The sequence below is a fragment of the Lithobates pipiens genome, unplaced genomic scaffold, assembly GCF_037356315.1.
Source record: "Lithobates pipiens isolate NorthernLeopardFrog02 unplaced genomic scaffold, aLitPip1_a1.2 Scaffold_13, whole genome shotgun sequence".
Classification (NCBI taxonomy): domain Eukaryota; kingdom Metazoa; phylum Chordata; class Amphibia; order Anura; family Ranidae; genus Lithobates; species Lithobates pipiens.
The window spans coordinates 175114330-175137306 of NW_027507718.1; the positions used below are offsets into that span (position 1 = coordinate 175114330).

At 47.7% G+C, this 22977-nt stretch overlaps 1 long non-coding RNA gene, 5 other non-coding genes and 4 pseudogenes across 6 annotated transcripts in view; 1 reads left to right on the plus strand and 9 right to left on the minus strand.

Moving 5' to 3' along the window:
• Positions 1–37: 37 nt before the first annotated feature.
• On the minus strand, positions 38–156 carry LOC143977722 (5S ribosomal RNA). The gene has a single exon (XR_013273856.1). It is a non-coding gene; the product is annotated as a 5S ribosomal RNA (ribosomal RNA).
• A 109-nt stretch (positions 157–265) lies between these two features.
• LOC143976315 (5S ribosomal RNA) lies at positions 266–384 on the minus strand. Its single transcript, XR_013272629.1, has one exon. It is a non-coding gene; the product is annotated as a 5S ribosomal RNA (ribosomal RNA).
• A 109-nt stretch (positions 385–493) lies between these two features.
• On the minus strand, positions 494–612 carry LOC143979217 (5S ribosomal RNA; annotated as a pseudogene).
• Positions 613–721: 109 nt separating this feature from the next.
• LOC143979454 (5S ribosomal RNA) lies at positions 722–841 on the minus strand (annotated as a pseudogene).
• A 109-nt stretch (positions 842–950) lies between these two features.
• On the minus strand, positions 951–1069 carry LOC143979033 (5S ribosomal RNA; annotated as a pseudogene).
• Positions 1070–1178: 109 nt separating this feature from the next.
• LOC143976732 (5S ribosomal RNA) lies at positions 1179–1297 on the minus strand. The gene has a single exon (XR_013273028.1). It is a non-coding gene; the product is annotated as a 5S ribosomal RNA (ribosomal RNA).
• Positions 1298–15299: 14002 nt separating this feature from the next.
• Positions 15300–22977, plus strand: part of LOC143976057 (uncharacterized) — a 111208-nt gene continuing 103530 nt past the window's right edge. Inside the window, exon 1 of the long non-coding RNA XR_013272481.1 lies at positions 15300–15905. This is a non-coding gene — a long non-coding RNA (uncharacterized LOC143976057). The remainder of the gene's footprint in view (positions 15906–22977) is intronic.
• Positions 22339–22457, minus strand: LOC143977439 (5S ribosomal RNA). The gene has a single exon (XR_013273717.1). It is a non-coding gene; the product is annotated as a 5S ribosomal RNA (ribosomal RNA).
• On the minus strand, positions 22567–22685 carry LOC143978086 (5S ribosomal RNA; annotated as a pseudogene).
• LOC143979885 (5S ribosomal RNA) lies at positions 22795–22913 on the minus strand. Its single transcript, XR_013274097.1, has one exon. It is a non-coding gene; the product is annotated as a 5S ribosomal RNA (ribosomal RNA).

Here is a 22977-nt window from a genome sequence, read left to right on the forward strand (position 1 = left end):
ACAGCAGGTCGCCAAAGCCAACAACATAACGGAAAAAAGCCTACGGCACCTGGTATTCCCAGGCGGTCTCCCATCCAGGTACTAACCAGGCCCAACCCTGCTTAGCATCCGAGATCAGACGAGATCGAGCGCATTCAGGGTGATGTGGCCATAGGCAATCTTGCACCCTACTTACAACTCTCTTGACAAAAACCAAGGTGGTCACCTCGGGCAATCGAGAGGAAAAATACAGCAGGTCGCCAAAGCCAACAACATAATGGAAAAAAGCCTACGGCACCTGGTATTCCCAGGCGGTCTCCCATCCAGGTACTGACCAGGCCCGACCCTGCTTAGCATCCGAGATCAGACGAGATCGAGCGCATTCAGGGTGATGTAGCCGTAGGCGATCTTGCACCCTACTTACAACTCTCTTGACAAAAGCCAAGGTGGTCACCTCGGGCAATAGAGAGGAAAAATACAGCAGGTCGCCAAAGCCAACAACATAACGGAAAAAAACCTACGGCATCTGGTATTCCCAGGCGGTCTCCCATCTAGGTACTAACCACGCCCGACCCTGCTTAGCATGCGAGATCAGACGAGATCTAGCGCATTCAGGGTGATGTGGCCGTAGGCGATCTTGCACCCTACTTACAACTCTCTTGACAAAAGCCAAGGTGGTCACCTCGGGCAATCGAGAGGAAAAATACAGCAGGTCGCCAAAGCCAACAACATAATGGAAAAAAGCCTAGGGCACCTGGTATTCCCAGGCGGTTTCCCATCCAGGTACTATGCAGGCCCGACCCTGCTTAGCATGCCGAGATTAGACGAGATCGAGCGCATTCAGGGTGATGTGGCCGTAGGCGATCTTGCACCCTACTTACAACTCTCTTGACAAAAGCCAAGTTGGTCACCTCGGGCAATAGAGAGGAAAAATACAGCAGGTCGCCAAAACCAACAACATAATGGAAAAAAGGCTACGGCACCTGGTATTCCCAGGCGGTCTCCCATCCAGCTGCTAACCAGGCCCGACCCTGCTTAGCATCCGAGATCAGACGAGATCGAGCGCATTCAGGGTGATGTGGCTGTAGGCAGTCTTGCACCCTACTTACAACTCTCTTGACAAAAGCCAAGGTGGTCACCTCGGGCAATCGAGAGGAAAAATAAAGCAGGTCGCCAAAGCCAACAACATAACGGAAAAAAGCCTACGGCACCTGGTATTCCCAGGCGGTCTCCCATCCAGGTACTAACCAGGCTCGACCCTGCTTAGCATCCGAGATAAGACGAGATCGAGCGCATTCAGGGTGATGTGGCCGTAGGCAATCTTGCACCCTACTTACATCTCTCTTGACAAAAGCCAAGGTGGTCACTATAAGGGGATACCTATTGAAATTACTAGTCAAAATCTAGTACCAATATGCTTAGGCTTGCATTTCAATAGGTTCAGAATTACAAGCATACTGGCGTACGTGACAAACTATATAGATAGCGTGACTAGATGACAGATATCTGTATGTCTCTCCAGAGGGTCTATGCAAGATATTGATATCTCAGGAAAACATCTGCCTGTGTTTTCTTCTCTGTACATTGTTGAGAGGCACAAAGCTAGATAAGGACTGGTATGATCCCTGGCCCCCAGGTAGAACCATTTTGGACACAAGTCCGAGAAAGGTGTCAGCAATTGGGGATACATGACCCAGGGCCATATGGTCCTTGTACTGAGGAAGACTGTCAGGAAGTAAGTAAAATATGCCAAATCCACAAAAATTCGTACCCTCCAGGGAAGTGGGAAAATATTCAATATATAAAAGATTGTTACCATGCATGGGATAAATGTCTACGCAAATATAAAAAGAAGCATATTAATAAAACTACAAAGCTTACTCCAAATATAGGACCCAGTACTATGGCTGAAGCCCCTGCACCCCCTTCACCTTCACCTCCCCCGCCTCAATGTCCACCCCCACCTTATGTTATGGTAAAAAACAAAGATGGGACGCCAGGTCCATACCTTCAACTATATCCTTCACTGGATCCTGTAGTCCTAGCCGCCATAGCACACACCACAGCAACACCACAACAAGTGGCCCAATGGGAACAAGTAAGTAGGGGCAGAGAGGAAGAGGGGAGACAGGAGGAAGTTACAGGACAAGAAGAAGTGGGTAGTCCCGAAAAGCAGGAATTAGAGGCAAAGATAAAAGAGTTTGAAGAGAGGAAAAAGGAGGAAGAAGAGAAAATAGGGAAAAGGAGAACTGAGTTAGAAACACTTATGGAAGAACTAAAACAAAAAGAAATAGCCCTCAATGAGGCAGAAAAGGTAGAAGTGGATAGGAAAATAGTGTTAGAAATGTATCAGAAAGACTTGGAAGAAAGGAAGAAGGAATTCCAGGAGGGAAGAGAGAGAGAGGAACAAAGGATGGAGGACCTAAAAAAGGAACTAGAAAAGTTAAGAAGGCAATTAGGGAAGAAGGAGGAAATGTTAAAAGAAGCGCAGGATAGGATTATAGCGCTGCCCCCCACCACTACAAGAAGCCATACAAAAGAGACACCTATTCCCAAAACTGAGGAGTCAGGTCCAATTAGTAAAAAAGGGACATTATCCATAGAAGAGGAAACTGAGAAAGAAGCAGTAGGGGCTTCATTCAAAGCACCTTTGATGACCATAGGGGACACCGAGGTGCATATACCATTACCTTTGGGTACACTCTCCAAAATAAAAGAACTATGTCCCAATCCCAAGAAGTATCCACGAGATGCAGGTACCTTTCTGGCAAAATATAGTGCAGGCACAGGGCTTGACAAGGATGACATAAAAGGTATTCTTAGCATTGTAGACCCAGACAGCCCAGAAGAAGCCCCTGTAGACGACCTATGGGCAACCCATATCCAGACCAATAAGGATTGGATATCCTTTTGGAAAGGCATGGGAGGTCATTGGTCCAAATTATACAAAGGATCATCTGCACTCCAAGAACTGATCCTAGCCAAGCAGGGACCTAAAGAGAAATTCTATGATTACTGTACCAGAGTATACTCCCTATGGAAAGCTGTAGATAGGGCCACACCACAATTATTTACTACTACCATCATGTCGGGAGGCGATCCCAAAGTGACGCAATTGCTCAAATTCACAAACCCCAAATGGGCGGAGCAAGTACCAGATGAATTTATGAAGGACGCTAGGTCCAGAGAGACTTCAGGAGTCTTTGAACAAAAAGGGGGAATTTTCCCCTCCTTGACACAAACACAAACCCTAGTCACATCTGAAACCTCATCCTCACCACCGCACCTCATGACCATGCAGCCCTACCCACCTGACCAAGGATGTTTCAATTGTGGGGAACGGGGACATTGGAAATCACAGTGCCCATATAGACAGAGGGCGAGCTATCCAAGGGGCAGGGGAAGGGGGTACAACGCTGCTAATCGCCCCCCCCTTCACACTACAAGGTACCCCCAATACCCGCCACCTCCCCAAACACCATCTCAAAACCATGCGCTTGCACAGCCACCCTACACCCCAACCTCTAACAGACCTCCCCCTCGAATCCCCATGCAGTGGCCTTCTACCCGACAAACATACCCCCAATAGGGATGCCTAGAGTATGTCCCTTCCCTCAGTCTGGTGTGCCACAACCTATCATGGAAGAGTCTACCACAAGTTATATTACGCGTAGACAACCACATAGTGTGTTTCCTGCTTGATTCAGGTGCCACTTTTAGCTCATTAAATGATGAGAGGTATGACACACCACTGTGTACTGGGGGACACTCTATTGGAATAAATGGGACATCGGTTACTCATTCCGTCACCCCGCCTTTACCAGTCTCTACCCCGGATGGACTAGAGCTATGTATGCAGAGTTTCGCTATCCTGACTTCCTGTCCAGTGTCCCTAATGGGCAGAGATTTACTATCCCAGTTGAACATTACCATTAAGTTTGACAAAGACGGCTCCCTCACTGCGAGTTCCCCTCTTTGTGACTTACACAGCCCAAAAAGACATGCACACAGGAGTTTCTTTCTAATGATACCTTCCTCCCTTGACCATCACACAATTTGGGCAGAAAACAAAGGTAGTGTGGGCTTTATTAATTGCACACCATATGCACCCCAAATGCGATCAGATGCAGGGATACAATATCAAAAACAGTATCCCCTACCCCCAGAGAAAGTCAAAGGCATCTCCCCTCAAATTAATGATTACATATCAAAAGGTATCCTGAAACCAATCATCAGTCCCTGGAACACGCCCATTTACCCCGTAAAAAAGGCCAGTGGGGAGTGGAGACTTGTACAAGACCTAAGGGCAGTTAACAAACAAGTGATTCCGCTTCCACCCCTAGTCTCAGACATCACTTTTATCTTCTCATGTATACCGGCACATTCTCTATGCTACACAGTGATTGATTTAGCAAATGCCTTCTTTAGCATTCCCATTGCGGAAGAGGCCCAGCCTATGTTTGCCTTCTCCTGGACGGAGGGCCAGTTGACGGGTCAGTTAACCTGGACACGCCTGCCTCAGGGGTATGTTGATAGTCCTGCTGCCTTCTCTATGGTACTCAATGAGACTGTCAAATCTTGGACGCCTGAGCAAGGGTCGGTGCTAATACAGTATGTGGACGACTTGCTCTTGTGCAGTCGCACTGCTGAAGATTGTGCGGTCGATTCCACATCTCTGTTGAACCATCTAGCCCACATCGGGCATTTAGCATCCAGAAAGAAGATACAGTGGTGTATGCCACAAATGGAATACTTGGGGTGCATACTAAAAAGGGGGACAAGGATGGTCTCCCCCAAACGCGCCGCAGCCCTACAAGCTCTGAGCCCCCCAAAAGACAAGGCAGCCCTGCTCTCATTCTTGGGCGCTGTGGTATATTGCCGCCAGTGGATCCCCGACTGTTCTCATTATGATGGCATACTAAGAGAGGCCACCGCCTCAACAGCCCCTAGGCAGGTCGATTGGACAGAGGAACGGCTTAAGGCCTTCCAGGCCCTATTGAACAGTTTGTCATGTGCACCCGCCCTGGGGTTGGTAGACTATGGTAAAGCTTTTCAACTATACTGTGTAGTCTCGGGGACCTCTTTTGCAGCGGTTTTGACACAACAGCATGGAACAGGCTACCGCCCTGTCTCCTACCTATCTAAAAAACTCCCCCTTCAGGTTCAAGGCATGCCATCATGCCTTCAGAATTTAGCCGCCTGTGCTATGGCCGTACAAGATGCCAACAAGATGGTCTTGGGACACCCGATGACGCTTTACACCACACATTCTGTCACCCACCTCATACAGAACATGAACACCCAACACATGACCTCACAAAGACTCAGTGGATATGAGATTTCCCTCATGAACACAGACAATCTGTCTCTCAAATATGTTCCCGCCAACAACCCTGCCGTCCGTCTCTTGCACTCCATGTTACGCCTACCACGAGACCCAGACCAGTTTCATGACTGTATAACACGAGTGGAGTCTATCACATCACCAAGACCAGACCTCACCGACGTACCGATTACCAATGCAGACGATGTTTTTTTGTGGACGGTAGTTGCTCCCGTCCCTCCGATTCCACCTTCCAAACAGGATATGCAATAGTCCAGTTGCCAAACAAGGTATTAGAAGCCAAACCACTGCCCCCCTCTTCGGCTCAGGTGGCTGAACTAGAAGCCCTCACCAGGGCCTGCATTTTATTTACAGATAAGAAGGTGAACATTTACACAGACAGTAGATATGCATTTGGGGTGGTGCATGACTTCGGAGTAATATGGGCTAAAAGAGGTTTTAAAACAGCGGATAATAAACCTATTTCCAATGCTACCCAGATTCAGGCACTTCTTCGGGCTATTTTGCTCCCAAAAGAGGTGGCAATAATTAAAGTAAAAGCACATTCTTCAGATAATAGCAGACTTTCCAAGGGAAATGCCTTAGCTGACCGAGAAGCGAAAAAGGCAGCCCAGTCCTCCACCCAGGAGCCCACCCCCACGTCCATGTACTTTAAGGATCATTTCACCTGTCCTAACTTTAAATCTGTAGTGGCACAAATGCAATCATTAGCCACTGAGGAAGATGTCTTGTATTGGGTGAAGGCTGGCTTGACCAAAGACCCAGAGGGTCTGTGGTCAAAAGAGGGGAAAATATTGGGAATACCTGAGGCAAGCAGTATTCTAATTCTCTCCTACCTTCATGGTCCAGGACACATGTACACCAAATCTTTCTGCACAAACGCCTTGAACAAACAAGTCAAACTCCTGACCACAAGTTGCCTTACCTGTGCTCAAAACAATGTGCAGGGCAAACGGCATGGCCTACATGGTCATCTACCCCCACCAATAGGTCCCCTTACAGATTTACAAGTAGACTTCACACACATGCCAAAACAAAAGGGGAACCTAAAATTCCTGTGCGTTGTCGTCGATAAATTTTCAGGCTGGGTTGAAGCCACTCCCTGTGCAGGTGAGACAGCCAATATAGCAGCAAAATGCTTGCTGAATAACTGGATTTGTAGGTTTGGCATACCAACATCTATTTGGTCAGATAGGGGACCTGCATTCAGCTCCTCCGTTACCCAGGCTGTGGCTAAATTGTTAGGGCTGCAATGGAAACTACACATCCCCTATCACCCTCAAAGCGCAGGGGTAGTGGAAAGAATGAATAGAAATATAAAGGATAAATTGAAAAAGGCCACAGGGGGCACAATGAAGGGATGGCTTGATCACCTCCCTTCTGTGCTATTCCAGATTAGGACGGCACCCCACGCCAGAACGAAACTTTCACCTTTTGAAATTTTGATGGGAGTCCCCGCAAACATAGAATTACCCCCATTAGACCAAGACACTGATATTGACATTTATTCCCAACAGGAAATGTACGTGAAAAACCTGGTAAGTATGCTTCATGAAACGAACGAACCTTCTCTCCTCTCTCCACAGAGCCAACACACCGCTTCATCCCAGGAGATCAAGTGCTAGTCAAGCAACTGGCCCACAAAAAGAGGATCGGACCAATCTACTCTGGACCTTGGAAGGTTGAAAAGGTGTCCAGAACTGCGGTCCTGACTGACCAAGGAAACACCTGGATCCATGCCAGCAGGCTGAAAAAGTGCCCACCGCTTCCCACAACCCCCGACCCCCCACCTATTGAAGGAGAACCCGACCCACCCGAACAGCTACCGGAACTGCAAGAGATTCAGGAAGGCATTGGACAATTAACCCTTGAAACCCTACACGATAGCGAGGAAGAAGGACAAGCATAAGAACTTGTAGAAATGTTTTTACCTTCAGTGTCAGGGAAGGCTGTATGCCTTTGGGGTAGTCTGGTACTACTTGTATTCCTGCCCACATGGTTTATAGCCAACTGTATATATCATCCAAAAGACTTAGGTCTATTAAAAGGGATATGTGGACCACCTAAGATGAATAATACCCCCGGCCAAAGACATAGTAGAAGTATTATACCCGTTAATGAGTCACCCAAGGGACTGACTGACAAGATGTTACTACTAAAATTCAAATATAGCTGGGGGGTGTCACCGGATGGAGTTGGGCGTGAGCGAGTGAGTGGGAGCGTGTGTGTCTGAGCTCCTGCCTCCGCCCGGTGTCATGTGGAACACCGCTCTCTGATGAGTATAGCTGCGATGACCAGACTCCCTCTGCTGTAGTTCTGTAGCGTGAGCGTGAGCAGCGGGTAGCGTGGCGCGCACTGCTTCCCGAACGCCCACCGCTTCGCATCGGCGGAAATTGACGGAGATCCCCGAGTGTTCCCGAGTGCTCCCGAGACGAGCTTTCGGAAAGCTCCGCTACTACGCTGGTCGTTCGGAGATTCACGGATAGGAGGAAGCCTAAACCCCACATGAGGCTAAGCCAAGGACACGCCGAGCAAGTTCCATGACGGCCTTGGATGACAGCATTCCTCTCGGCGATACCGGTCTGCTCTATTGAGGGAACAATCTGTCGGCAGTGCGGTGAGAAAACGTTATTGAAGCTAAGGGGATGTTAGCACCTGGGCAGAGCCTGTGGCTTACCTGATACCTCAAGGTGGAGAGTTGTATAGGCAATCCCTGCTTGTTTGGAATGTCAGCCTTTTTTTTTTTTCCTACCTGTCTTGCTCTTGATGACTGTCCGTTGAAACGAGCTTATTGCATGAATATAATCAATAAGAGACTTGGCAGTGTGTGTCTCGCGCCTGGTGAGCTGTTCGGATCTCCCCCCCAGGTTCTTTCCCAAATATTTGAGCCTTTTGCTGGGAAGTAGTGATTTGGCAACACTAATACTACAGTATCTTTATCCCCTACCGGTTTAGTGAACCTTCTATGCGCTTTTTACCATGCTTAGCAAACGTGCGATAGAAGACGCACTTCATGGAGAGGGGAATCAAAAAACGCGGGCTGCTAAAGAAAAGCTGAATCAAGCCTCTGCAGCTTCGAAGCTTGAGCGTTTTGCACGTGTATCCTCCCCAGGTGGGAAAGCCCAACATCACCCGCTGGGACAATCTAAAATGCAGGGGTCTGCCGGGGACAGGAGGAGTACAGGTTGTCCCCCACCAGACCCTGATACCCCGCTGCCAGGAGGGGGGGTAGTTGAGCTGCCCCAAGAAGACAGCAGGGTGCCCCAAAAACCTGGGGAGGGTGGGGAACCGACTCTGCGTGAAATACTTACGGCAATCAACGACTGCAAGAACTCTATCTCTGGGCTAGACAGCCAACTGAGCAGCATCCAAAACGAAGTACACGCTATGAGCCAATTACTAAGCAATACTATTGTTAGAATGGACGCTCTGGAGGGAAGATTAAGCACGGTGGAAGATGGACTATTCCCTCTGCAGGAAAAAATAACTACACTTCAGAAACAAATTGTCGCACAGGCATCAAAAATTGATGACATGGACAATAAGAACCGCAGGAATAATGTGCGACTAATTGGCCTGCTAGAGGGTAGTGAGGGTCTTGACCCCATAAATTTCTTGGAAAACTGGTTCAGGGAATTACTGGGGGATGTTTCCTTTTCCTCTACCTCCAGCATCGAAAGAGCCTACAGAGTTCCTCTTAGATCTCATCTATCTGAGGGACGCTGTAGACCAATGATTTTAAAATTCATTAATTATAATGATAGAGTGATCTTGATGCGGAGAGTTAGGGGAATGGGAGACATCTTTTACAAGGGGTCTAGGGTGTCATTCTATCCAGATTTTTCGCCAGACCTACAAAAACAGAGGGCGGAGTTTATCCCTGTTAAACGTACCTTAAAATCGCATAATATAATGTATGCCTTATTGTACCCAGCCCGTCTCCGTGTGTCTGCTTTGGGCTCAACAATTTTTTTTAGTTCTCCGCAGGAGGCCATGAATTGGCTAGAGGAGCATAAGGGAGCCCTCTAATGACACCCAGAGTTGGTCTGTGCTGGTTCCTCCCCCCCCCCCCTTTTTTTTTTTTTTTTTTTTTTTCTTCTCTCTTTTCTGTGTGAGCAAGGTGGGATGAGTGGGGAGGGGGGAGGGGGGGAGACAGTAAAATCTGATACTAGCATTTGTGGGAATAATTTTTATATACTTTATATTTTATATACTTACTTTGGTGTGGAATTAAGGTGTCCTAGACTACTGCTTGCAGACTACTGATGGGTAACAATAGGGCGCAATAATTTAACTAGGAATATGGTAAAACACTATGGATTATAGAGCACTGTGATATGATAGGATGAATTTATAGATACATAGACGAATTTATAGATAATATAATATTGTTTCGTTAATTGTGAACGAGCTACGACGGAGGAGCTGAGTGTGTGGTATTGGTTAATGTACTATAAGTAAGGGAACACTATAGGCTGACAAGTTGGGCGGGAATAGGCATGGTCACAGATGGGGTGAGTTGGGAGGGTGGGTGTTGGGGGGGGGCCAACTACATGGGTAAATATAATTTTGTGTTGTTATGTATGTTTATCACTAGAAACAATTAGTGAATCCATCTTGGCGAAGGAATAGGGAGCCAAATGGCTGTCGTTTGGGTGAGATGGACGAACTAAATTGGTTAAAGCTGGGGTATAATGCTTTGGCCCATGGTACACTGAGATATATGGTGGATAGATAGCCCACATAATTTTATACTTATAGAGGTAATAGGAGGTTAGAGTTGAGTTGGGGGGGTGGGGTGGGGGGGGGGAACCTATATGTTGTCCCCCCCCTTTCCCCCCCCTTTTTTTTTTTTTTTTTTTTTTTTTTTTTCTTTTCTCTTTGGTTTAGGGGGGGGAGGGGGGGAAAGGAAAGGAAGGGTAGGATTGGCACTATGGAGTGGCTATGTTTTTATCTCTCAATTATTGTGGATAGGGAGGGATATGATCGGGTGGGGGTCCAGTGAGCTCGGACACCGTTGAATGGGGTATGGGTATACCGGTTACAATTGAGACCCCTAGGGGTGGCTCTGATGGGCAGGGTTGGATGGGGGGTAGGAGGGGAGGGAGTCTTCGAACGCATGCTGAGAGGGATAAGGCGATAGGTGGGGACAGTTTGAGTAGGAGGGAGGCGACGGGGAGAGGATGCGGTTCCCTCTCCCCCTACCCTCCCCCCTTTAGGGGTATATCAATTATTGGAATAGATGGGTGAGAGGAATACTACTGGGGCCTATGGCTAGGTGGAATATAACCTCGTGGAATGTGAGGGGCTTGGGAGACCCTAAGAAACCGGAAAATTGTATACTTACCTTTCCGTAATTTTCCTTTCCTGTCGCATCTTCATGGCAGCATACACTCTGGGTTGTGACTCCGCCCCCACAACCTGATAGGACCACATAGCTATAAGATGAAGATACGCCCCCCGCCCCGGTATTCTCTGTATATATGAATCACCTTTGTGGGTGGGATATTGTATGCTGCCATGAAGATGCGACAGGAAAGGAAAATTACGGAAAGGTAAGTATACAATTTTCCGGTTTCCTGTCGCATCATGGCAGCATACACTCTGGGGATTAACTCGCAGACTGGGTGGGAGATGCAAAGGTAAACATTTATTAGCAAGGAATAGAAAAGTTGGCTTGAATAATGGACTTTCCCAATTCTACTGTTGATAGCTGAGCTGAGTCCACCTTGTAGTGAGAGATAAAGGTGTTCCTGGAGGAACAAGTGGCCGCTCTGCAGATGGTTTCCGCTGAGACCCTACAATACGCTGCCCAGGAGGTGGGCACTGCTCTGGTGGAATGAGCCCTCCGGTCTTCAGGAATTTGCAACTCGCTCAGCAAGTAGGCCTTCACCAACCAGGAGGCAATGGTTCAGGCCGACGCTGCTTGACCTCTCCTAAGGCCATAGGGAATGATGAAGAGGTTCTCTGATCTTTTAAAGGATTTGGACAGGAAAAGATATTTTATGATGTTGCCCCTTACATCCAGAAGATGAGGGTCACCCTGGTCTGTGTTAAGAGCTGGCAAGTTGATTTCCTGGTTGAAGTGAAAAGAGGGTGCCACCTTTGGGATAAAGTGATCCAAGAGTCTTAGAACTACCCTGTCCGGATGAATGATCAGATACGGCTCCTTAATCAGTAGTGCTTGCATCTCTGAAACTCTCTTCGCTGATGTGATTGCGACCAGGAAGGTGACTTTTAGTGTCAGGTGCCAGAGGGAGATGTTTTCCAGCGAAAAACAGGGTTCTTTGGATAGTACCTCTAAGATGACTGATAGGTCCCATGTTGGAAAGGAAGGCTTCCTAGGTGGTCTTAGTTTAAGACAGGCCTTCTGAAATTGCATAACAAGGGGATCGTGAGCCCATTTAACCCCTGTCAGGGCAGATAGAGCTGACACCTAACTTTCAGAGTACTAGAGCTAAGACCTTTGTCTAAGCCTGATTGCAGGAACTCTAGGATCAAAGGAGCCGAAAGGGAGGACAGATCCCAGCCAAGGTCCTGAGAGAAGGCAACAAATTTCTCCCAGACCCTGCAGTAGGTGCAGTTGGTGGTAGGTTTTCTGGCCTGGAGCAGGGTATCAGCTACCTTCTGGGAGCAGCCCTGACATAGATACCTAGCCCTCTCAGCCCCCAAGCCATCAAGTGCAGCTTCCTTGAATCTGGATGTAGTAGCTGGCCCTGGGAGAGCAAGTCGGCTGACAGGGGAAGAGCAAAAGGGTCTGCCGTGCTCAGTTGTAGGAGAGTGGTGAACCATGGCCTCCTGGGCCAAAAAGGAATCACCGCTATCACCAATGCCGTTGATCTCTTGAGCCTTAAGAGAAATCTCGCTATCAGGGGAGTCGGAGGGAAGATATACCCGAGATGGAAGTTCCAGGGATGCTGGAGGCAATCTGTCCCCTCCGCTAAGTGAAAGGGAAACCTCAACAGGAACCCTCGGCATTTGGAGTTTGCTGGAGTCGCAGCAAGGTCTATGTCTGGATGACCCCAGGTCTGGCAGATGAGGGAGAAGGCCTGAGGGCTCAGGGACCACTCGTTGTTGGAGGCGAACTCCCTGCTGAGCGTGTCGGCTAAGATGTTCTCTACCCCCTGAAAGTAAATCGTTCTCAGGTCTGACTGGTTCAACTGTGCCCATTCAATCACAGGGAGAACTTCCCGCATCATGGAGGGACTCCTGGTCCCCCCCCCCCTGTCTGTTTATGTAGGCGACAGCAACCTTGTTGTCCATCCTTAAGAGGACCTGCTTCCCCCTTAAAGGGGAGCTGAAGGCCAGGAGAGCCTGGAGGGCCGCCCTCGTCTCCAGCACGTTCGATACCGAGTCCCGTACTTCAAAAAAGGCCAACGGCCCTGCACTGCATGGGACTGGTAGTGGGCTCCCAAACCTTCTAGACTGGCGTCCGTGGTCACTACCTCCTGAGGAGGGATGACTATGTGTTTGCAATTTTTAAGTTGTGGGGACGAGTCCACCAACGCAATGAGCGCCTGACTGTCTCCAAGATCCGGATCGTCTGGGCCATGGATGAACTATCCCACTGATGTAGGAAGGAGTTCTGCAGAGGTCTGGTGTGCCACTGAGCCCAACGGACTATAGTAATGGTTGCTGATAGGGAGCCTAGAAGGCTGAGGCATACTCTGGCCGACAGGGATCTTGCTAGAATGGCCTTCTTCACCTTCCGGACCAACAGGGAAGACTTTTCCGGAGACAGCTGCACTGTATTCAACTGGGCTCCTAAGAAGATCATTCTCTGGGTGGGCCGAGTCTGGCTCTTCCTCCAGTTTATGAGCCATCCCAGATTCTGCAGAGTGGAGACGAGGATCTTTCGATGCTCTAACAGCGACTCCCGGCTGTCTGAGAGGAGGAGAATATCGTCCAGATAATGGTGGACTCGCAGCCCCCTCTCCCTCAGATGCACGATAACGGGAAGAAGGACCTTTGTAAAGGTCCTGGGAGCCGTAGAAATTCCAAACGGAATACTTCAGAACTGAAAGTGTCTGTGGTTTAGCGAAAAACTGAGGAACTTTTGGAGTTCTGAATGGATAGGGAAATGGAGGTAGACGTCCTGTAGATCTATGGAGAGCATCCATTCCCCCAGATTTATGGCCTGGAGGATAGACTGGAGGCTCTCCATTTTGAATGCTTCTACCTGGATAGAACGGTTTAAGTTTAGATCCAGGACCGGACGTAGGTCCCCCGATTTCTTTTTTACTAGAAAATAGAGGGGAATAGAACCCCCGACCTCTTTGGGATAGGGGCACCTCGGTAATTGCTTCCTTTTGGAGCAGATCCTGAACGTATCGGGTCAAGGCTAACCTTTTTGCGGGGATGACGGGAGGTTTGTTGGGCAAAAATGGTCTCCCGGGGGAAGTCACCTGAATGACCATCTGTGCCCAACGCGAACGGTGGTTAATGTCCAGGGGTCGCTTGTTGTTTCCGCCCAGACCAGCTTGAACTTTGAGAGTCTGGCCCCCACCACTGCTGGCTGGGCGGACGCACCCTCAAAAAGGACTTCTGGTCAGTAGATGCCGGGGTCTTGGAACTTCAGGAAGGACGTTTGAGGGGCCTTCCAGTGCCTTCTGTACTCCCTAACAGGCCTGTAGGACTTGGCATCCCTGTACCTGTCCGGGAGGTTACGCTTAAAGGGAGGAGACCTCTGAAGCTTTGGCTTTCTTTTTGAGGGGATAAGCCCTGATTTTCTGCCAGTGACCTTAGAAATAGCATAGTCCAAATTGCGCCGAAAAGGTTCTCGCCATCATACGGGATGCGGCACCAATTGCATTTGGAAGCAGGATCTGCCGCCCAGGGTTTGAACCATAGAGCCCGTCTGGCCATTACCGAGGACAATATAGCCCTGGATGCAGACTTAACAGCATCCACAGATGCCTCTGCCACAAAATCCCCTGCAAGGCTTAGTTCTTGCAGGGCCCTAACTATCTGGTCCTGATCAGCGCCTTGGATATAAGCTTTTCTGTGCTTGCTGACCAACTGGCAATAGCCTTACCCACAGCTACAAGAACCTCTGCTGGCCTGCATACTCCTCCTGATGCTAGGTAAGCTCTTTTGAGATCCTTGAATGACACGGCATTCTCGATAGGGAGCGTAACGCGTCTGGCCAGACGCATGAGGGATGCATCCACCACTGGCGGGGACACGAGAGATTAATTTTAGCCTCCTTTAGAGGATATAGTTTGGCAAGCCGATTGTTGAGACTTGCTTTCTTCTGGGGTCTCTGCCACTCGTCTCTGATAAGTTCCTCCAACTCATCAATGAAGGGGAAGGCTTCGGGTTCTCTCTTCAGGTTCGAGGAATATTTTCTCCTTTTGGGTTGGGCCTCCTGGGGTTCCTCCCAGCTAATGGCCCCTTCACTGATCTCACAAAAGGCTCTATTAGGGAGAAGTCAAAGCCCACTGAAGCCTCTAGTTCTTCCTCATCTGAAGGAGAATCATGCTCTCTGGAAGTACTTGGGGGAGCCGGCGAAGCACCCCTTGGAGATAATTCCGTGTCGGGAGCGACACGTGGGGCAGAAGACTCTGTAAGCTCTCTGTGTTCTTGCCCTTTCTCTCTGGTGGCTTCTTCAAAGCACCTGCGGCATGCCAACATATCTGGAAGGGCTATGGCCCCGCATACCTGGCAGGTATTTTTTAGAAGGATGGGAGTGGCTTGCTGATGAATGGTGCCTCCGATCAGGGGATCTTCTTCAGCGGGAATGGCTGCGCCTTGAACGAGACCTGGAGCGACTCCTTCTGCGACTCCCTTTCCCTGAGCGACTTCCTCCACCCGAATGGCTCCGCCTATGGCCAGAGCGACTTCTATGTGAGGAATCTCTGCGAGATGATCTTGCGGACCTGATGGGGCTAACCATTTAGGTAGCGCTAGTGCGTCCTGCTCTCTTTTTCGATCTTCTCTACTTACCAAACTCCTCCCCCCTTACCTATTATGCTGGTGGTGATCTGCTGGAGCAGTGGTCTCCATGGATAGGGAACAGGGGAAGCCTGAGGACACAGGTAACACAAAAAGGGTAAGGAAAATAAAGCCATAACAGAAACAAGAGGGGAATAGAGAAAAGAAAAATACAGGGGAGATACTTACCAAACAGAGAGGCAAAACTGGGGCAGAAAAAACAGAAATGCAGCAGTCATGAAATTCAGCTGAGCATGAAATACAGGCAAAAAAAGGCATCTGCGTTAAAAAAAGGCATCTTCACCCTTTAAAATTGGAGCCGGGGTCATGTCCCTGCCGCACATGCTCAGTAGAGCCGTGCGGCCGCCGGCGCCATCTTGGAAAAGGGAAAAGACATAGATAGACATACACAGGCTGCCCAAAGTGCACAGTGAGCATGTGCAAAGCAGCAGAGTGACCAGGAAGAATGCTGCAGCTGCTGAGGGACACAGAGCTCAGCAAAGGGAAGTAAAAAATGGCAGAAAGGCAACACTGGGGGAAAGGCACCAGACAACCTAAGGTGACAAGAGATACTGAAGGCAGAGAGTATGCTGTCAAGCTGTAGACAGAGTGACACCAGGGAGGAAGAGGAAACCGGAGACCACCGCAGGTACTAAGCCTGTTTAAGGCTTAAAGACCGATCTTTTTATTTTATGCCTTCAGCCTGTTTAAGGCTTACTTCCAACGGCTATAGAGGCAATGCTCTGTTTGCAGAGAAAAAGTATTCATACCCCTGAGATCACCAGAGTGGGGTTCCTTCCATTTAGCTTCCTTTAGAGGCTGTACCGGTAAGGACTTCCACCCAGGAGAGGCTAGAACCTGGCTGGGGCGAAGCGGTAAGGGGGTGATGATCCGTGCGGTCCCAACAGGTGAGGAAAAATAAGAGAATGCCGGGGCGGGGGGCGTATCTTCATCTTATAGCTATGTGGTCCTATCAGGTTGTGGGGGCGGAGTCACAACCCAGAGTGTATGCTGCCATGATGCGACAGGAAACGCAGGTCTGTGATGTTAGAGACGGAGGGAAGGGGACCTGGCCTGCTTTTTCTTCAGGAAACCCATTTAACTCCAATTACGGCCCCCCTGCTCCATGATCGTAAATTCCAGGCATACTATCACTCTTTTCCCTCGTCATACTCTCGTGGGGTGAGTGTGCTAGTATGGAAAGGTACGGATTTTCTATGCAAAGAGTCCCAGATAGACCAGGAGGGGAGATTTGTGTTCTTGCACTGCTCAGTGGCGGGGCAAGAGTACATTCTAGCAAATATCTATATACCCCCTCCCTTTAAATTAGAGGTCATGGATAGATTTCTTATGTTCAGCCTGGGCAAAATGGGCATTCCATGGATAATTGCCGGTGACTTCAATGAAATTATAGACAAGCGCCTAGATAGGTTTCCTTGCGCAGCTGGGAATAGAACAGGTCGACTACATGAATTTCTACTGGAAGTTGGATTATGTGATATCTGGCGTATGCAATACCCTCAGGACAGGCAATATTCCTGCTTCTCCAGTACCCATCGGACGTTATCAAGGATAGACATGGGCTTGGGGAATAATGAGGCAGTAGGAGGGGTGACAGATATAGAATATGGGGTACGTGGTATCTCAGATCATTCTCCCTTAGTTATAACTTTGAATACGGGAGTGCGTGCCCCATTGAGAGAGTGGAGAATAAACCCCGCTTGGTTGGAACTAATTGATGGATCTAACCTCTTGGGGGATGAAATAGGGGAATTCCTTCAGGCTAATAGAGGGACAGCGGCCCCTGGTATGGTTTGGGATTCCCTTAAAGCCTTTATTAGGGGACTATTTATTCAGAAAATTGCAATACTAAAACGGGAGTCTCGAACTCAGGAAGAGAAAATTCGTAATAACGTTATTCAGGCTGAGAGAGAGTTTGTAGAAGACCCATCGCCGGGGAAACAACAAACCTGGGAGGAAAATCAACAGATATACAAAATGGCACTCTTAAAAAAAGTGGAGAATCAACGTATTTTCCAACACCAATATTATTTTGGCGAAGGGGAGAAGGTAGGTCGAGCCCTCTCCTTATTGACTCGTGTCAACAGTCCCCCTACAGTAATATCGGCAATTAAAACGCAGAAGGGTGGCACTGTATTTAGGCCCTCCGAGGTTATGACGGAACTGGGGGAGTACTATAGAACATTATACAAATCATCGGTACAGAGTTGTGAAGATCTGGCCACTAACTTTTTGCATCAAATAGATATCCCCGTGCTTTCAGACCAAGATAAGTTGAACTTAGATCTACCACTTACTCTGGAAGAATTGAAATTGGCAATGAATAGTATGTCCAACTATAAAGCTCCTGGACCCGATGGGCTACCAGTGGAAATTTATAAGCAATACAGCGAACAGCTGATACCAGCGTTACTGGAAACCTTAAACCACGCATTGGAGGCGGGGGAACTCCCAGCTTCAATGCGGGAGGCCAATATTATTTTAATTCTTAAAGAGGGGAAGGACCAACAAGAGGTCTCGTCGTACCGGCCGATTTCTCTGCTATGTTCAGACATAAAAATATTAGCCAAGGCCTTAGCAACCCGTCTAAATAGTTGCATCCATAAATTAATCCACCCAGATCAATCCGGGTTTATCCCGGGCAGAACAACTAATTCCAATATTAGGAGAGTATTTTTAAATCTACAAATACCTAGAGACGGTGGTAATCCAGGTGCTATACTAGCTTTGGACGCTACTAAGGCCTTTGACAGCCTGGACTGGGATTATCTCTGGGGTGTATTGGAACGTTTCGGCTTTGGCACCCAATTTACCAACTGGGTAAAATTATTATACAGGGGACCCAGGGCTAAGATCAAAATGGGGACCCTATTCTCCGACATGTTTTGCCTAGAAAGGGGAACGAGGCAGGGATGCCCGCTGTCTCCCCTCCTGTTCGTGTTGGCGATGGAACCCCTGGCTGTGATGGCGAGATCACGCCCTGACATCCGGGGATTCCGGCGCGGAATGGAGGAGGAGAAACTGGCTTTGTTTGCGGACGATGTTCTATTTTTTGTGGATGAGGTACGGTCAACTTTGAGCAACGTGGTACGGCTAATGGAGGAATTTGGGCAGCAGTCAGGATTGGTCATTAATTGGAGTAAATCAGCCCTTATGCCATTAATAGAGTCTGAAGAGTTAATATTGCCTAGAGTTGAGGGTTTAGAAGTGGTATCTAAGCTGAAATACTTGGGGGTTTGGATTTCCAGAGATGTAGATCGATATGTAGAGGAGAATTTGGTACCACTGCTGGCAAAGTTGAAGCAGAAGGTCAATAGCTGGTGTCGCCTCCCCTTGTCTGTGGCGGGACGCTGTAACCTTGTAAAAATGATCTGGCTGCCCCAGATTTTGTATATCCTCCATAATTCACCAGTCTGGATTAACCAGAAATGGTTTGACAGACTCGAGGGATTAATTAGAGAACTAATATGGAAAAAGAGACAGCCCCGGATTCGGTTGCGGACGCTGCAACTCCCCGTGGAGAAGGGAGGAGTGGCGATCCCACATTTAAAAACATACTTCCTATCAGCCCAGCTCCAGCATTTAGCTGGGGCTGGACTGGAGGAGGGTAGCTATCCGAATCATAAACTGATGATTAATAATGCATACCATAGAATTTTAGTTGAAGTCCTGGAGGCTAATTCATTTGCCCATAAGTGTCCCACTAACGTTCTAGCAAGGAAAGTATGGCAGCTAGCTAAACGACTCTTGGACCAGGGGGGGGTAACAGAGTATACCCCCCTATGGAACAATAGAGAACTAGCGGAACTAAATAGTATAGATCGCTCTCTTGAATGGGAGAAGAGAGGGATTGGAAGATTGGTGCATCTCTATCAGGGGAACATTATAAAATCTTTTGAAGACCTTCGCCAGGAATTTGGTATCTCTAATAAAACATTTTATATATACTTACAAGTGAGACATGGGATACATTCCCAGTATGGCACACTTGTAATTGAGAGGAAGAAGAACCCCCTAATACAGAGATTTCTCGAGCAAGGACAATTAAAGGGCCAGATCTCCTACCTATATACAAGACTTAAGGACAAAGTTCTGAATGGAGAGGCATTGGATAAATGTAGGAAAAGATGGGAGGATGACCTGGGTCCAATTGAGCAGGTACAATGGGACGAGATCTTAGCACAGGGGAATCTGGTGTCCATCTCCCCATCGCAGCGCATGTCCCATAAGCTTTTTCTATATAGAGCATATTACACCCCTAAAAAAATGAGGAAGATAAATAGAAAGCTCAATGGCGAGTGTCCTAGATGTGGAGCACCGGGAGATTTAATCCATATGGTTTGGAAGTGCCCAAAATTATACCGCTATTGGATAGATATTGTACGTAGTATCAATAGGATTTTCAATACTACTTTGGAACCCGAAGCTAGACTTTGCCTACTAGGGATTATGGATACGAGTAGAATGCCTGTTGCGACAAAAATATCTATATTTAGGTGCCTGTATCAGGCTAGACGCTTGATTGCGCTGAACTGGCAAGCAAAAACTCCTCCAGTACTGAGCGCATGGACAAATGCTATAAACTCCACGATCTGGTGTGAACGGGCAATGTACATTAGACAAAATAATCTTAAAAAATTCAAGTCGCTTTGGATTCCATGGCTGCGTGATATCGGCTACCCTCTAGATGAGATACCGTAGGATGAGACCTAGGCGGTATAGTACCTAGGCCGGGCCTGGTGGGGCGCGGGAGATTATCGGAAGACTCTTATTACTGTATCTGAGCCTCCTTGCCGTTTCGCTATTGGTTTGGCTTGTTGAGTAGACTTGATTGGACCTCACAGCAGGCGTTCGAAGCACAGGGTTGGGGGAGGGGGGGTAGGGATTAGCTCTGTAGCCCACTAGGGATAATTAGTACGTTAGTTATGGTAATGTTTTTGATATTATGTAATGTATCTTTCTTTGTTTTAAAGGATAAGTTGTTATCCCCTGCGGGTATGCAAAAAATTTTTTTTACAACAGTAAAAGCATGTTATTTGTATGTATATTCTAAATGCATATATATTTAATAAAGATTAATTAAATTAAAAAATTCAAATATAGCTATGCTCAAAAATCCGGTTTTGAGAAATGCTGGATCTGCAGCAAGCTACATCCCAGTACAGCTAGAATCCCTCTCATGGCAGTCCCCTGGAATTTTACCCCCCTCCTTAATGGAACACCCCCTATCGTCCTAACGAATGTTACTAGGACCCTTTCAAATAAAACCCTCACTTTCCAAATTATAGGTAGAAGCCACTTCCCAGACTGGTGTTTCCAACTGGGAAACACCACAGATGGAGCCGAGGTTTGCAAACAAGCAAAACTGAACATTTCAATGACATCGCTTAACAGTCCTTCTTTCTTCCATACTTCAGATCCCACCCTAAATGCCACCTTTTTAGACTTTCTTAGCTCAAGTACTAAGTCTACAATACACCAATTAATGTCAATTCTGATGCTCTCTGGCCTTTCTGATACTCTTAGGAACGTGTTCCATAAACGGCCCCTAGCTCTAGGAAATACCACATATATATGCTGCGGCAAACTCTGTCACCCCTGGATCCCAACCAAACCCCAGGGGTGGTGTTACCTTGCAGCCCTGGTTCCTATCATGGGGGTATTAGGGGATAACAAGGGAAGTCACCTCCTTGAAGCTAGCATGCATCCTAGATATCCCCTTAGACACCGTAATAAACGAGAATTGTTTTTAGAAAAAGATATGGCCTGGGCATGGTTCCCTTCCTGGACAGGGTGGGGAATTGACCTAATGAAAAGATTAAATAATTACACTGGCATAATTGATGAGATTCTGGAGAAGAATTCTGATGACATAACCAAACTAAATCTAGAAACTAGGGCAATTAGGAAGCAACTAGAACTACATGAGTTGGCTATAGAAAGTATGAGTGCAGCCCTTACTGGCCTCTGTGAGACTACTGAGGATTATGAGTGCTGTACCTGGATTCATAATACCAGCATCGAAGTCCCAGACTACTATGACGTTATTGCCCAACACAGGGAAGAGGTAAATAAACTACAGAAAGAGGCAAGAAACATAGGAAAAAACTGGGATCCATTCTCGAGCAGCTTTAGTTTTGGGGGATTAATATCTTGGCTCCGAAATACTGCCATGACAATTGCCACTGTGATTCTCTTCATTCTATTTTTATATGCCTGTTATAAGATAATCAAATGTTTATGTAAAAAGGGAAACACGGCCGCTCCGGAGGATCTGAAACTCACTTCCATTGTTAAAGATCCAACGGTATGGTATAAAAACCAAGAGCACGAGGGTTCGGAGTATGAAGCCTGTGCTATTAAATTAGAAAAGGAATGATCATTATGTAAATCACAGAATGATCAAAGGGAGGATTATAAGGGGATACCTATTGAAATTACTAGTCAAAATCTAGTACCAATATGCTTAGGCTTGCATTTCAATAGGTTCAGAATTACAAGCATACTGGCGTACGTGACAAACTATATAGATAGCGTGACTAGATGACAGATATCTGTATGTCTCTCCAGAGGGTCTATGCAAGATATTGATATCTCAGGAAAACATCTGCCTGTGTTTTCTTCTCTGTACATTGTTGAGAGGCACAAAGCTAGATAAGGACTGGTTACGCAAGAATATGGTCAGTCAGCAGATGCTGAAAGGGCAAAATAACTGTCAGAAGATTGTATTAACCTTTGACTTTCATTTCAGGAAAGAACTAATGTCATGAGTTAAGAAATTGTTGATGTATGTGTAAATCACCCGATTGGCCCCTCACAGGGCAGGGCTTTGTAGAGTACCACATAAAAGACGGTCCACTCTCCCATTAAACCTTGTAATCAGTTACCACGTACTCAGGAGTGTATGTGTATTGGTTATTCGCCGGCGATTGGGACCTCCATTGAGCCACTCCAGCCTAGGCTATCCAGGGGAATCTAGAAGACGAACACCTTACAGTCACCTCGGGCAATCGAGAGGAAAAATACAGCAAGTCGCCAAAGCCAACAACATAATGGAAAAAAGCCTACGGCACATGGTATTCCCAGGCGGTCTCCCATCCAGGTACTAACCAGGCCCGACCCTGCTTAGCATCCGAGATCAGACAAGATCGAGCGCATTCAGGGTGATGTGGCCGTAGGCGATCTTGCACCCTACTTACAACTCTCTTGACAAAAGCCAAGGTGGTCACCTCGGGCAATCGAGAGGAAAAATACAGCAGGTCGCCAAAGCCAACAACATAATGGAAAAAAGCCTACGGCACCTGGTATTCCCAGGCGGTCTCCCATCCAGGTACTAACCAGGCCTGACCCTGCTTAGCATCCGAGATCAGACGAGATGGAGCGCATTCAGGGTGATGTGGCCGTAGGCGATCTTGCATCCTACTTACAACTCTCTTGACAAAAGCCAAGGTGGTCACCTCGGGCAATCGAGAGGAAAAATACAGCAGGTCGCCAAAGCCAACAACATAATGGAAAAAAGCCTACGGCACCTGGTATTCCCAGGCGGTCTCCCATCCAGGTACTAACCAGGCCCGACCCTGCTTAGCATCCGAGATCAGACGAGATCAAGCGCATTCAGGGTGATGTGGCCGTAGGCAATCTTGCTTCCTACTTACAACTCTCTTGACAAAAGCCAAGGTGGTCACCTCGGGCAATCGAGA